The following is a 17,381-nucleotide window of genomic DNA, read 5'->3' as shown; positions in this document are numbered from 1 at the left end:
ATAAAACCATACTCTTTGATTTTCTCATTGAAACGAATGTTCCAGCTTCGAGATGATTTCTTCAACTCATAAATGAGACTTTTAAGTGTACACACTTTCTTAGGATACTTTTGGTAAAAAAAACCCTCAGGTTGAGCCAAATAGATATCTTCTGACAAGTGTCCATATAGAACAGATGTTTTGACATCCATTTTCCATATCGCGTAGTCATAATATGATACTATGGCAAGTACTATCCTTATAGACTTGATCGTAGTCACTGGAGAGAAGTGTTCCTCTTAGTTAATACCTTGAGTTTGTGTATAAACTTTCACCACAAGTCTGGCTTTGTAGGTTGTGACAACCCGAAATCTTTATCTGTAAATCAAATTCATCCAATAAAAGTCAGACTCGTTTCTATTATCACTTTATTGTATTCAGGGTCAGTTTGAGAGTCTTTAAGCCTACTACACTCAAGGGTTGAATGTTGGGAAGCGTTATCTTGGAAACTGTAGTTTGCAATCGAGCCTGGAACACCTTCAAAGGGAGTTCACGACCGCAAACTAGGTTCACGGCCGCAAACTATGTTCACGGCCGTGAACCCATGCTTGGGCCGTGAACCACCCTCTCTCTCTATATATATATATATATATATATATATATATATATATATATATATATATATATATATATATATATATATATATATATATATGTGATTCACACATTTTTCTCCTCATTTCTTCAAGCTCCAACCGTGAACATCCCCATTCTCTCTTAACTATCTTCAACCGTGAACACTCTTAAAGGCCTCAAAACGTAAGTATTCCATCCCTTACTTGTTCATGCTTGGAAACCCCTCGATTCTAGACTTGATTCATCACTTTTTCATCACCATCTTCATGGTCTTCAAGAGTTCACGGCCGTGAACCCTTCATAGGCCCGTGAACCCTTCTTCATGGGCCGTGAACCCTTCATAATGGGCCGAAAACCCTTCAAGTATTCATGTGTTCTTGGGCCGTGAACACATCTTGGGCCATAAACCCTTCATGTGTTCATGGGCCGTGAACACCCCTTGGGACGTGAACCCATGGAGGTTTGGCCGTGAACATTTCCTTGTCCTTCATTCTTGATTCTAACACTTCATTGTGAGTGTTTCCTACATCCTAAGGGTGTTTCCTATGATTGTTAGTGGTTTTAGACACTAATTGTAGGCCTATACATGTTAATATGTTCTTAATATGACCGTACTGTGCTCGGGACTTCACTTAGCATACCAAGCATCTTGTTGTTGTTATTCATCCAAGTCACACCTAATCAAGTGAGTTCATACCCCTATTTTATTTACAGTTTTAACATTTTCAGGGGGGAATACAAGCCAAACATCATTGATCTTGTGAAACTATACAAAACGGATTTCAATACACTTAGAACTGATACAATTGACACAACCACACAGTTTTCATACTTTTATCAAATATTCAGATATTTCATCCCTTTTGCATATTGTTGAGCATAAGGAAGGTTTTCAACACAAATCATAGAGTTTTTCAGTGTTTAACATGAAGCAATAATAGGTATAGCTTATGGAACAATTGACGTATCAATGTACAAACATAGATTCAATGTGATCAAACATATAAGCTATATAGAGTATAGCTTATGATACATATATTCAACTAGTTAAATTGAAGGATTCATTTTATTCTACATGTAATCGTTAGTATAGCATTTTATGAGTGAGCATTCTTCGTGTACTTACTTAAGTACTAACAAAAGTTCTGAGATTATAACCAAAGTCTCCTTGTGGGAGAACGTGAGTGTGTGTATAGATCTATACGGGATTGACAATCCCGCACCATAACTGTTAGCTACAGTTTGGCCGGCAGGCCTGGGTGTCAAAGTTACTTCGATTCCGACACCTGAAGAACGTCGTTCAGGCAATTCAATGGTCAAGTATGGTTATAACAAGTCATAAATTTAGTACTAAGAATATATGATTAATCAATGAATGGTAATAACTTCAACTACTTTTATTATAAACTAATAGAACTACTATACATATTAGAGTTTTCAGAGTTTTTCCGAACTTACTATACATACTGGTGATAGCCAGGGTTTTTCATGTAAAAGGGGATTTCTCATTCAAACAAATAATGCACAACACATTCAATGGTAACTAGACATATGAAATAATACATTAGGAGATTCAGTAACAAAATACACTTGTTTGAAAATAAAGGATTTTCTTGGAAACATACAAATACTTTCATTGATTCATTAACCGATTTTCCTTAGAAAAACATGCTTATGAACTCACCAACTCTATGCTGATACTCTTTCGAAACTGCTTGTATTCTCAGGAAATCAGTAAACAGGTATAACACACAGATTTTGAGAAGACGGAGCGTATAGAGTCTCGTCTTTTACTTTTGTTATACTTTTGATGTATATAAATATGAATCAAACAGATGTAAATGTTTTACTTAATCAATGTAATGGTTGTGTTTACTTTGATTACTATGATGCAATTGTTGTGATACTATACATGACGTCCTCCACCCCCGAACGTTTCTGCCATTCCGGTTTGGGGATGTGATAGATTGGTATCAGAGCTCTTGCTTATAGTGAACTAAGTATACCGAACCTTACATGGTATACAACTATAAACACTAAAGGGGCCGAAGTGCTCTGAAACTAAAAGTATACTTTAGAATATACAAGTATTTTTACAAGAAGTATACAAGTATACATACGTACAAGAAGCTATAACATAGTAAGAACTACATAAAAGTATTAAGGGCAAGTTGGACGCTACAGTTAAACCTGGGCAGTTATGTAGTCATATGTGGGGCCAATATAACCTGATCAACTATATTTGTCCGAGATATGACCAACATGTGTTTGGGAGTGACTACGGTGTTGCTACAAGTCTAAAACTCACCAAATCTTCTATTAATGAAAACACATAGTTAAAATACTATAGGAGTATTTTATGGTACTATAACACTGCACAAAGTCATCACTATTAGTACAAAATCCTTATAACGAAAGACATGCAATTCCTTGTTATTGTTAATAACTATCATTATAGGTCTTTATTAATCTTTGTAGGATTTAGATATATCTTGCCCGAAAATATCCAATTCATGATCAGCATAGAAGACTTATCGTCATTTTTCCCTTTTATCTTTTAGAGAAAAGATGCCTCCCAGAAAGAGACCCAACAAGTAGAACAACAATCCTCCGCCGCCACCACCTCCTCAGTTCGATACCGTCATGTTCCAGGCAGCAGTTACAGCTGTTGTGGCTGCTGCAATGTCTCAAATGAATCCGGGTGGCTCTGGCGGATCAGGAGGTGGACCCGATCCCTGTAACCTTGATGGCGGTCAGGGACATCAAAATGAGTGTTCCTATAAGGATTTCATGAATGCAAAACCCAAATCTTTCGACGGAAATGGAGGAGTCATTGCCCTAACCCGATGGTTTGAGAAGATCGAATCGATTTTCGAAATTTGTGCTTGTTCGGAGGCCAGAAAGGTGAATTTTGCATCCTGCACCTTCACTGACAGAGCATTGACCTGGTAGAATGGCCGAGTCAAATCCTTAACCCTACATGTAGCAAATGCAATGGGTTAGGAGAGTTTAAAGGAACTCATGCTTGCTGAATACTGCCTAAGGGGCGAGATGCAGAAATTGGAACACGAGCTTTGGAACCTAAAGATGAAGGGTTCCGACATTGCCTCCTATACAGCTAGATTCTGCGATCTGGCTCTTCTCTATCCGGGGATGGTCACCTCGGAAACCAAGAAAATAGAAAGATACATCTGGGGATTGACGCCCCCAACTCAAGGAAATGTCTTGGCTACTAAACCTTCCACTTTCGACAGTGCCAAGTGTTTAGCACAAACTCTTATAGATCACGGGGTTGATCTTGATGCTGTAACAACCGTTCCCGAAGCATCAAAGGAGATTGGTGGGAAGAAGAAATTTTGGAACAAGCGTAAGGGCCAGTCTTCGCAGGAGCCCTCCAAGAAACAGCAGGTAGTGGCAGTTCATGCCGCTACCATCCCTGCTGTTGTACCCACTACTCCAACAACTCCTAGTCGCTACGCTGGAAATTTGCCCTTGTGCAACAAATGCAACTTTCATCATTTGGGAGTTTGTAGAGAGATGCAATGCGATAAATGTGGCTGAAAGGGGCACACAGCTCGATTTTGCAAGACACCAGCTCAACCGACCAATCAAGCTTCTAGAGTGGGCATGGGTCAAGCCTGTTATGGCTGTGGGGAGGTTGGGCACTTCAAGAGAAATTGCCCCAAGGCAACAACAGGGGGTAACACAGGTAAGGTGCTAGCGATGGGCCAAGAGGAGGGAGTTTCTGATCCCACTGTTGTTACGGGTATGCTCCTCCTCGACGACTCTTATGCATGCATTCTTTTCAATTCGGGTGCGGAGAGAAGTTTTGTTAGTCATGTATTTACACATCCACTCAAACATAAACTCCAACGTTTAACTGAAACATTCACCGTCGAGATGGCTAACGGAAAGAAAGAAAGTACTAACAACATATTCATAGGATGTACCCTTACTTTAAACGATCATTCTTTTCCAATTGACCTCATGCCAGTTTCCATAAAAAGCTTCGATGTCATCATTGGCATGGACTGGTTGAGCCCCAATCGTGCTGATATTCTTTGTTACGAAAAATCCATACGACTTAATCTGCCATCCGGCGAAGCCCTTATTATATATGGCGACAAACTCAGCTCGAACCTCCATATCATTTCATGCATCAAGGCTCAGAAATATCTGCGAAAGGAGTGCCATGGATTCCTAGCCCAAGTCGTTAACGAGAAACAGGAAGTTAAAGACCTCGAGAGCATCCCCGAAGTCTGCAACTTTCCTGATGTCTTCCCCAAAGATCTCCCCAGAATCCCTCCTGAGCTCCAAGTCGAGTTCCGTATCGACTTAATTCCCGGAGCTACTCCTGTAGCTAAATCCCCATACCGTGTAGCGCCGGCAGAAATGCAAGAGTTATCCAGCCAGCTCAATGAACTGCTCAACAAGGGATTCATCAGACTGAGTTCCTCACCCTGGGGAGCCCCGGTCTTGTTTGTAAAGAAGAAAGATGGATCCTTTCGGATGTGCATAGACTATCGTGAACTGAACAAACATACCATAAAAAACCGTTATCCCCTACCCAGAATTGATGACCTCTTTGATCAACTCCAAGGAGCCAGCTATTTCTCAAAGATAGACCTGAGATCAGGGTACCACCAGTTGCGAGTCCATGAGAATGATGTTCCTAAGACAGCTTTTCGGACTCGGTATGGTCTTGCTGGCTACTATCGCAGATTCATCCAGAATTTCTCCCGAATTGCTAAACCTCTTACCACCCTGACACAAAAGGGTGTAACTTTTAGCTGGGTAGAGAAACAAGAAACAACGTTCCAAACGTTGAAGCGAGCTCTTTGCAGTGCACCGATCCTGTCTCTTCCTAAAGGGACATAGGATTTTGTAGTATACTGTGATGCTTCTAATCAAGGGCTTGGGTGTGTTCTTATGCAAAGAGGAAAGGTTATATCCTACGCCTCAAGACAACTTAAGACATATGAGGTCAACTATACAACACATGAACTTGAACTAGGAGCGATGGTATTTGCTCTGAAGATCTGGAGACATTATTTATATGTCACGAAATGCACAATATTCACGGACCATAAAAGTCTCCAGCATATCTTCATTCAGAAAGAGCTGAACATGAGACAACGACGGTGGGTGGAGCTACTGAATGACTGCGAATGTGAGATTCTTTATCACCCTGGTAAAGCTAACGTAGTAGCTGACGCTCTTAGCAGAAAAGAATACTTGGGACCCCGTGTAAAGTCGTTAACCATGACAATCCATTCACATCTATCCACACAGATCAGAGAGGCTCAACTTGAGGCCTTAAAACCCGAAAATGTGGCAGGTGAAACCCTGAGAGGAATGGATAAGAACTTAGAAGTCAGTGATGATGGAGTCTATTGTTTCATGAACCGGATCTGGAAACCAAAGTTTGGTGGTTACAGACACGTAAAACATTTGGACTTCTAGAAAGCAATACCTATTGACTTCCAAGGTTCATATTTCCAATATGATATGCTTCGATAAGCCTTTATCTAAGCTTCTCAAACTCATACACCTTTCCTTTGACAGCTCACATGTGTGTCTAAACAATTCTAGAACTTATAGCAATAAGTCTTGAATGTTCAAATTAATTGCCAAATCTCACAATTCGAACTATGAAGAGGGATGCTGTAATCATAATCGAATTTCAGAATGCAATTTACACAATTGCTATCTTCTTAAAATCTCTCTCAGTGAAAGCGTTTCCTCACAATCATTTTCATGAAGGAGAGAAACCTTATGTCACTTAGATTTTATGGTGTATGTGTTCCTATCCACGTGAATTTATCATAACCATAATCATAAGATAATGTTTCCGACAAATACAAACTCTTATGGACATAACTTGTTCATTCTTAATTTCTTGCCATCAAGGGTCCCACCATTTCTTCCAAGTTATTGAGCAGCTCACCCTACATATCAATGTACTTTCCATTGATCAAGGTGCTTTACCTTATGCAATCTATTGAGAACTCGTAGAACTCACATGCATAGTTAAGTTACCTGGAATGGCATAGAAACAAGAATATTTTAACACGATAGGTCACAAACCTCAAGTTGTGAGCTAGTGTCTAATAAGTTTACTCTTGATTAGTTCTTGAACCTTTTCAAGATCATTTAGACTCCCACCGACCTCTTGACATATAAGATTCTCTTGTCAAGAAACATTTCTTGACAAACAAATACTCAAGAGTTAGTGTGGATTCTCATCAAGACAAACACTACACACATTGGTCTTAATTGGTCTTTGTCTTGTCCAAGACATCACAACGTACCAATTTCAAATGTACAAGAGTAAGAAACTTTTCTACTCTATATTTGATGAGTGTTATAAACCTATTCAAGACGTGTTACTTACTTAAGACATATCACTTAATACACAATCTTGGAGTACAACTCTAAGACTTGATTTTGGAACGAAGTATGACTCATCCTTTGATTTAACCACTTCAATAATTCTTGATTCCTCTTCTTAGCCACACTAGTGCACTAAGATTTACTTAGAGGATCAATTGAGATATGGTCTCACAATCAATGAGATGATCATAAAACATGATACTAAAGTACTCTCCCATCTTTTCAGATTGGAGAACCTTTTATCTTTCTGCCTAATTGATTCTTCTTATTCGCTCTACCAAACATTTGAAACCTTTCCAATGTTTCGGAATTACACTTAATCTTATAAGAATAACCATATTCACTAAACTTTTAGTAAAATATGACGAATAGCTTTCATTGTTATTTAAGGTGGACCCGACCAGTACACAACATTGTGTACCAGAGCCTTTAGTCCTTCACTTAAATCACATGCTTATGTGAACAATGATTTAGTCTTGATTACTTAAGTATCAAGATTTCCATACATCACACAATACAAGTTGTATGATTCCAAATTTCTGTCCAATTGAAACTTGGGTGACGGGAATCTTTCCTTACTTAGATAAATTTCGACACTTCCATAATATATTTAAGAATCACATGCATTATAGAAATACACAAACATCAATTTTCACAACAATTTCATTGAAAGGATATATTTATAAATAAAACAAAACAAAACTTATTTTTTTCATAAAAGGTGTGGAAAACTTGTCCTTACAATGCAAAATCAACTAAAACAATGTAATCTAATATTACTAACAAATTTATCATAACTCTCTAAGTGATAGATCAAAATCTGATCTTCGAATCCATGCGATCGTAATCCATTTCATCGTGATCAGACCCATCTTGCTTTTCCATCAAGGTTCCTCTCTTTTCTTCAATCCTGCAAAACATCAAAATGTAATCTTATCACATCATGTATTAAGAATCAATGAATGGGAACTTAACAGAGTTAGATAACGGATTTTACCTGAAGTAGAGCCATATATCTTGACTCTCCCATATCTTAGATTCTTCAAGTGACCAGGGCAGCTTCGTATCCAACACCCTTTTTCTTGGCAACATAAACAGGTGGATTCCTTAGGAGCGTCCACAGAAGCATGGTAGGTTGAATTACCAGACAAATCTGCCTTACCACTTTTCCAAATCATTTCTGATTCAGCAGGAATAAACATATAAGTCAAGTCGATGAGGGTTGCGTCAAGATTCATCATATAGTACTCTCTTATGAATTTACTATATGATTCTGGAAGTGACTGAAGAACCCAGTCAACAGCCAACTTCCTTGGGAAAGTGGCACCCAACATCCTCAACCTATCGATGTGCGCTTACATCTCTAGGACTTGAGCACACACGTGCTTACCATCATCATGTTTCATTGCTAACAGGGCTTCAGTAATCTTGAACCTTTTGTGACAACCGTCAAAATTCAAGTCAGTTCTAGATTTGATAAACTTAGTTGCACATGTAGGCACGACACATACTAGACTTAGTAAGTAGAAGCTAAGTTATAACCTACTAGAAACTTGGAAACAATTAGAAACAATGGATAGTGTACTTAGATTTCACATTCATACGTGACTTCTATAGTTACTTTAACTGTAGTGACTACCCATATTCGGGTCACTCTTTGACTCGAACACCTTTTCATGAATCATATACACACATCATTCATTTGAACTAGTAGTAGAATTTAGGTCCGAGTCTCGTTGGAACTTAAGTCAAAGTTGATAAGTAGGACTAGTATACTAGATTCCTCAATCTGGCTTGAATCTCGGAATCACTACATAGAATGCCAATAAACCGGTAAAAATGAATTACAAACATTATTTTTAACTAGAAAAGAGTTATGAAACTCAATCATAATTTGAAATCTCAAATAATTCAATTTATTTTGATATCCAAATATTTATTAAATCTCAAGACCCTAAAAGCCCTAAAATCTCAAATTTATAAACTTTAACACCTAAAAATCCATAAAATTTAGTATGTTCTTTATGATATCAATTTAAAATAACTAAATTTAGTAAAATACAACCAAGGAGAAATAGAATTTAAGTCACTAGTATTTAACCTTATTTTCTAAGCCAAAAATCAAGGTTTTGGGAATGAAAACTAGGATATGATGCATATTTTATAAAAACTTTATATTTTTATAAAATAAATCTATATTTTATAGAATTTAAAAGAGGGAGACCCTCTCTCCATTCAAAATTTCGAACCTCTCTCCTCTCTCCCCTCTCTTTCTCTCTCTCTCTCTCTCTCTCTCTCTCTCTCTCTCTCTCTCTTACTTGAAAACCCTAATACACCATTTCCCCATATCAAGAATCACTTTCACTTTTTCACTCTACCTCTCATTCTCTCTCACACTCTTCATCACCACCACCATTTTCTCTCACCCTCACCCTAAGTCACGAAATTTTTCCAGAAAAATGAACCCTAGAACACTCCTCAAACTCGAAATCTTCATCATATTGTGGTGTTCTTGAAGGTATAATCGATTTCTACTCATTTTTCCTTCAAGTTTTGCTATTTGCTTACACTTTCTCCTTCTTCTACTTCTTCATCTTCTTCAAACTTGTTTTCTTTTTCTTAAAATGGTTTTTAGAACATCATGGATGTGTTTTAACACCATGCATGTATGTTAAACAAGGTTGCATGTTCATGATCTTAGTGCAAAAAACGATTTTAAGGATCAATACATCAAACTCATTTTTAAGAGTTCTTGAGAAATAAGATTTTTGTATTTTAATGCATGTATGTAAATTGTGATTTTTAAATATATTTTATCTCTGGAAACATGACCATAACATGCATGGATCATGATATCTTTAAAATATTTCAAAAGATTTACTCAAAGAAATGATGAAAACTCACTTTTCTAACCAATCATCATGCATGCAATCTGCAAGATTTCTTTACCTGAATTTAAACTGCCATATCTCACTCATTTCTTAACGAAGATTCGCGATTCATTTTCTGAAATATAATATTTTGAGTTAGCTTTCGAACTCATCTGACCTCACTAGAAAATTACAATATTTCGATTTTTAGCATTTTTTACAAAATTGTTGCTCAATCAGCACCTTTTTGTGAATACTAGTTTTGTATTGCATGTTCAAAGGTCTTATTCCTCACTAAAAATCTAGGAAAAATTACTTTGAGCACTTAACATCATCTATTAAGAGGTACAAAAAGATGTTGATTCAAAAGTTTTTGGAACATTTTGCAAAAATTCTCAAAGCAACATCAATAATCTTTACCAAAATCACAAGTATCAAGTTTTCTCTATAATTTATTGAGCCTTTACGCATGTTTTTCGACATCAAAAATAAGAAACCAATTTTCATTGATATTAAATTGTATGAAGATACATTTTGGAAATTTTCAGCTCAATATATATTTTCTTTATTTTTACATGAAAATAATAAGAAAATAGAGTGTTAAAGAATACAAAATACTTATACTTGTAAATAAATTCTGGAAATATTTGTGGATGACTCTTTAAGTTAATAAACATCTCTCATTAAGTTTCATCGATTTTTGTTACTGTTTAGTATGGTGTTGAATTTTCTTTTTGTTTAGCTCAAATAAATCTTAAAACCACTTTAGAGAATATGAAAAGGCTATCTAATAATTTTCCCAGCTTCTACTTATGTGGACGACTCAAAAACATATTTTTGAAAATTTTAAAAATGTATATCTATTTTTCATGATTTTTGTGTTTATAATGGACTAAAATCAGGAAAATTAGTTTTAGCCATCCAAAATTCATGAAAATTTACCAGAACACCTTATAATATATTAGGATGCTACATAAAAGTATGGATGATTTTTCTATTCATTATGCTATTTTTATTCTATTTTCTAAGATTAAATACACTTAAATCCACAAAATCGGATTCCAGTAGATAAAAACCACATTTGGTATTTTTCTCAGATTATTTACACTGTAAATGAATTTTACAAAAATTTTGGTAATTTACTTTAACTGTTTATTAATTATTCTCAAATTAATGATTATTTAAAAGGATAAAACAAAGAAAAATAGAAAGACTAATTGAAAAATATCTTTCATATTTTTCACAGCTTCTACATGTATAATAACAGTGTTACAAAAAGTTTGGACAATTTTGGAAACACTTTTCTATTTATTTTAATTTTTATTAGAATAAATGAACAAAAATCATAAAATCAGGTTAAACAGTTTAGAAATACATTTTTATATTTTTCAAAACTTAACAATGTTTAATAACAATAATACAAAAATTTTGGGTAATTTTGGAAACTGTTTTCTATTTATTTCAATTTTTATTAGAATAAAAGCACAAAACTCATAAAAATGGGTTAAAATGTTTAGAAACCGAATTTTATATTTTTACCAGCTTAAGTTTGTTTATTGGCAGTAATATAAAAACTTTGGGAATTTTTATTATCTATATACTATTTTTCACGAATTTATATTGATATGAAGACTTAAACATTTGGAAAAATAGTTAATCACATCCAAAATTCAAGGGAAAATTTCTCGAAGACCTCTACTGTATTTGGAACAAAAATGTAAAATTTGATGAATTTTGGAAATGTTTGATAATATTTTTGGATTTTAGGATTTTAAAACACATTTAAATGTAGTGAAATAGCCTCAATTAATATTACAAAAATATGGAAAATAATATCCAAAATTATATTAATCACATGAGTTATAAAATTTCACCATTTCAGAAAAATGTTTGTAACTTAACAATATTAAATTTTGACACAATATTGACATAATTCTGTAGTAGTAGTAAGTATTTAACTTTTGATTAAAGACTCACTAGCGAATATCATTATTGTAGGAATCGATAGTGGTATGAGTGGAGCATAGTTCAAGGCACCATTTGCATCATCTCAATGCATTGTGAGTATTCATGACTCCCTTATTTTCGGTTTTTATGTTTTGGGGTGGAAATGCATGTCCGAATAACTATTTATTGTTCGTTGTATTTAAATTGATTTGTATCAAACTTGATTGCTATATTTTGCTATATCTCTCTATGCATGTCTATGCAACACGGAACATGAGAACTTATTGTCTTAAGTCCGTTCCCTTACACTTTTCTCCAACCATTAACTCTTTGAGCCAATGGTCATTATGGATAGCGCTATTAGGAATTGACAACTCCTCACTCGCCCGATTGCTGGAGTGCATGATACCATATAATCTATGGAACGATAAGCATAGATCTTGATAGGGAATCAGTCATAGGCTTGGTTTGGGACTCATTGTTTGCTCATACACATACAAACTCGTTACTTATTATAGCAATGAACTTTTTATCTCATTATAACAACGAACTTTTGTTACTAAATACTTATTTACTTGTTTTAGCAACAAACTTGGTTGCTTCTTATAGTAACAAACTTGTTTGCTCCTTGTAGCAATGAAACTTGTTTACTCATTTAATAACAAACTTTATTTCCCATGAGGATATGAACGTTGCATCTCTTTTGGGCAACATACTTTATTTCTCATGATGACAATGAACTTTGTTTATACAAACTTATTTACTCATTTTAGCAATATATTTTTATCAATGGAAATTATATCAAAATTTTGATTTCGATTAATGAAACCAATATTATTTTTAACTTGTGAACTCACCAACTATTTTTATAGTTGACGCTCGTTTTACATGCTTTTTCAGGAATCATCGAGTAAGTGGCACTTAGGGACACATCACTGTTAGGAGCATTCGCATGTGTTGTATTTCAATTTACATTGTAATTTACTTTAAAATTTGTTCAAACCCATTGTAAATTTGTAATGATTTTTAATACTATGGTTGGTGTTGTCTTTTAACTTTTGCTATGAAACCCTTTATACTGTCACGCCTCGTGTTTCCGCTTTAGTGGGGTATGACACCTTTCAAGTCTTCGATCTTGTGGGTTGGGGAGAAAAGTTTTAGGAGGTGGAGGAAGTACGGTCCTACTAGTCCACAACGAAGGGATTGATCTTTCACCTTGATTATTGAGCAGACCTTCACTTGGATCAGGAAAGCCTTTTCCTTGGGATTTGGGAAGACCATAGTTAGAATCAGACATCTTCAAAATGGGAGAAGTTCAAGTTAGTTGATTGGAATCCATAATATAACACCTAAATGAAATATCAAGGCTAGGACCCAACCCAACATTCAACAATATGGAAGAGGGATGCCGTAATCCAAATTGCAGAACATTTGAAGGTAGGTAAATGACGATTTACCAATTTCCACCATGAAAACGAAAAAAAATTAAGTTTTAAATGAATTGAAACTCCTAGTTTTAAATGCCGTAATCCAAATCTCGATATGCCCTCAAGTTTGTGACTGGGATGCCGAGGATCACAAAGCGGGTGTGAATAACCATGCAAATGTACATGGTGCCCTTAATGTTATAGTCACATATTCGATGTGCCGGTTAACCACACACGCTCCATCGAACTATGCCAAAATTGAGTCACCCTTTGCTACCTTTTCTTGGAACCTAATTAGTGTGTCGGTTAACCACACATGCTCCACTAACGTCTTAGCAAGGGTACAAAGTGTATTTTCATGGAATTGCATCAATTCACTTTGGCCTAAAGTAACTAAGATTGGGAATTTTTTGAAAAACATTTAGTTTCTTTTCTAATTTCATTATACTTTTAATGAGGAAAGGGTTGCCCTATCCTACCCGTTCGACTAACGACCCTCCACCAATCAAGGAAGCGGTGGGTGAGAGTGGACACCCATTAAACGTCCATTTTATAGGCCATAACCTTATACCCCCTTATAGATCAGCTTCATGAATGAGGCCTACTAACGGTAAGACTAGCATTTAATTTATACATATACATATATATATATATATATATATATATATATATATATATATATATATATATATATATATATATATATATATATATATTAATATTATAATAAATATAGTATAAGTTTGAATTTTAAACTTGTAAAATTCTAGGGTTTGAAATTTAAATAATTCAAGTTAAACTTTTTATTAAAAATTTAAATTTCAAAACTTGAGGGCAAGTTTTGAACTTTTTCAAAACACATAGCATCAAATAGCAAATAATATAAATTAAACATTTAATTAAATGATTATCTAAATTTGATCTATTATATTTTAATCACAAGATAATTCATCAAATAAATTAAACAATCAAATTTTTATCACATGAGGAATATATTATTCAATTAAATGGTAACTATCTTTTATTTTGGTAAGGATAATCTCATAATAATGATAAAATCGGATTTTATTAGTCAAAAACAGTTTTGGTAATTATCCTATAGCAAAACAGCAAGAAAATCTCGAGATATCCTCTCTTGACAGCTAAACTCGCCGAGTTCTCAATGTGGACTCGTCGAGTTCATCCAACTAGTCGAGTTCCTCATTGGGACTCGACGAGTTCATCCGTCAGAGGGCCAAAAAACGAATTTTAAAGCATGAATGAACATACAAGGCATCAATACAATAGAAACCAATCAAGGCTCTGATACAACTGATGGGTTTTATACAAAAGAACATCCTATGTGCTCATACAAACCCTAAAGCTTGGATATAGGTTTCTCTATTGTACATGCAATTCATCCAAGACTTAAGAACCCTAGATCTAGCATATATACTTCGAAATTAACATATGAGAATAGATCTAGATGATTACGTTTACAAGAATGGCTTGAATCTCTTCAAGAATGCTTGAATCTTCTTTCCTTGGAGCTTAGAGTCACAAATGTCACTCCTCTAGTGGCTTACAAACACCGCAAGCAAGAGGATCATCTTGGAAAGAGGGGAGGAGCTTCAAAAACATCTAAGATCTGCTAAGGAATCCTTAGCCTCGTTTTTTGGGAGCCTTAGGGGTCTATTTATACTTGTGTGGGCAGCTAGGGTTTCAGGAGCAACCCTAATTCTCTGCATAGGCCTTAAGCAACCAACGAAACCTTTCTAGAAGGCCCTTGGACGAAAATCATATGGGCTTCCCATAGATTTCGTCCAATCCCCTTCCCTTTAGAAATCCATAGCCCACAATGCAATTATTTTATAATTACAATATCAGTCCCCCAAGTTTAATTAATCTCTTTTAGCCACAAAATTAATTTCTAAATTAATTATTGTCTAATATTAATTAAACTATATGATTTCTCTTTTAATATATTATTCTCATAATATATTAATAAATCATAATAACCTCTTTCTTCATAAATCATCCTATCTAGTTGCTTTGGTGAAGGCAACCCAAAAGGACCATGCACAATCGGGTCAAATACTTACCAAAAATAGTTACGAGCTTAGACACTAATCCAAAATTTATAACCATGCTTGTTGTGGCTAACATGTCTGTCATGACGTTCTTCAGGCGTCGGTTTCGGTAAGATATTTATCACCCTAGACTGGCCCCGTCTAGCTGTAGCGAACAGCTCAGGTGTAGGGGTGTCAACCCCGTATAGATCTATACACAATTACCTCGCTATCCCTCCAGGAGACTCTGGTTATAACTACGGGACTTAAGGTGTATGCTAGGTAGGTACGGCGAAGGAAAGTCTCACAAAATCCTTAACAGATTTACGTGAAATATGACTCCCTTTTACTTCCAAAATAAGATAATTATGCCTTTAAATAATTATGTGTACCTTTGAAAAGTGTGGTTTGTGACCTCCAAAGTATACCGATTATAGTTTATTATGTTTGTTTGTCAATGCAATTTATATAATCATATATATAAATGCATATAAGTTAACATGTCTAGATGTTTTAAAAGAATATATCATATAAACTTACATCTAACACAAGTATAAGAACTTTTAATATGATAAAGACAATTTCTAGTTTTTGACTTTTTTGTCCATGTTTTAGAAAAATTATAGAAAAATCATCGTAAGTTGAAATTTGGATCCATAAACTCTGAGAGTTTAGAAAATGAGTCTACTTTGCTCATAATTTTTATTATAATTTTTAGTGGTCTCAAACCAGTGTGAAAATGTTAATATTCACAGACGGGTCCGAAATCATTTCTGAAATGATAGGCAGTTTTGTAAAAATCGCCAAAAATTGTAGAAATATCGTATGAACACGTGCGAGTAGTCTTTAGAAAGGTAGAAACTTAGCTATTTTCATGTTGAACATTTTTTAAAAATATTAAGTTTAAGATGGTCAAAACAGTCCGTGAACAGACCATAACTTTTCTGTTGAAAGCTGATGTTTAAGTTTAGATTATGTTTTGGTGTTGTAACTTGTATCCCCCCTGAAACTTGAAGAAAACATGAAAATGTAGGGGTATGAAGCTCACCTTGAGTGTTTTGTGGTGGGATAAGGAGATGATGGGGAAGATCTTCAAACTTAGAGCGCTTTGAAGATGGTTGAAGAACTCTTGGAGAGATGATCTTATCTTATGGATTTAACACATAATAATGTGTCTAAAGGAGATGAATCTAGAATACAAATGTGTGAAATCACTAGATGAACAAGGATCACTTACCAAAAACCTTAAGAACCAAGTTGAAGGTGAAGATCTTGGAATGATTTGAGGTTGTTCTTGAGAGAATATTGAAGAAAAGTGAAGAAGGTGAGAGGGAATAACCCTCTCGGCCACATGTTAAGGGTGGAGGGGGGTGGGGTGGGGGGAGGTGATATGCATGGTTACATGTTGGGTAATAGCATGGACGTTTATTGGTTATGGTATGTGTGGGAAAATGGGGGGGGGGGGGCATCAACTCACTAGGTCAACTCCTATATTTTTTCAATAAAATGGATGAATTTATATAAAAATGTTAGTTTTTTATAAAAACAAAATTGTATAGATTATGAATACTTACTAAATTCGAATTATACATTTCAAATTATAAAGAAAAGATCATTATTAGTAGAGATAATAACTTAGCTTGTTTAAAGTATTGTTTTTACTAAAATAATATGTATTGGTATTATTGAAATTAACGTTATAAGTCACAACTAGGGCTTTGATTTTAATAATTGACGAAATGAAGGACATTTCACATAAATACATGGAAATTGTACATTTGAGGACATCAAGATTCATCTGAAATTTTGATATAGGTTGAGTTGACTTTTGTTGAGTTGTTGACTTTTGTTGACTTATTGACTTTTGTCGACTTATTGACTTTTGTTGACTCCAAAATTTGCAGTTGGCACATCATCCCCCCGTTAGAAGGAATTTCGTCCCAAAATTAGTTGTAGAGTGGGTACTCATGAGTTGGGGAAAAGATGTGGGTATCTTGGTTTTATCTAGTCTCCTAGTTCCTAGGAGAATTTAGGTCCTTGCTTGGTGTTCCAGCGGACCTTCGCTATTGGTATTTGACCTT

The sequence above is a fragment of the Lactuca virosa genome, chromosome 6 (genome assembly GCF_052849685.1).
Source record: "Lactuca virosa cultivar CGN04683 chromosome 6, Lactuca_virosa_CGN04683_v6, whole genome shotgun sequence".
NCBI classification, from domain to species: domain Eukaryota; kingdom Viridiplantae; phylum Streptophyta; class Magnoliopsida; order Asterales; family Asteraceae; genus Lactuca; species Lactuca virosa.
Note: the sequence above shows the minus strand (reverse complement) of the source record.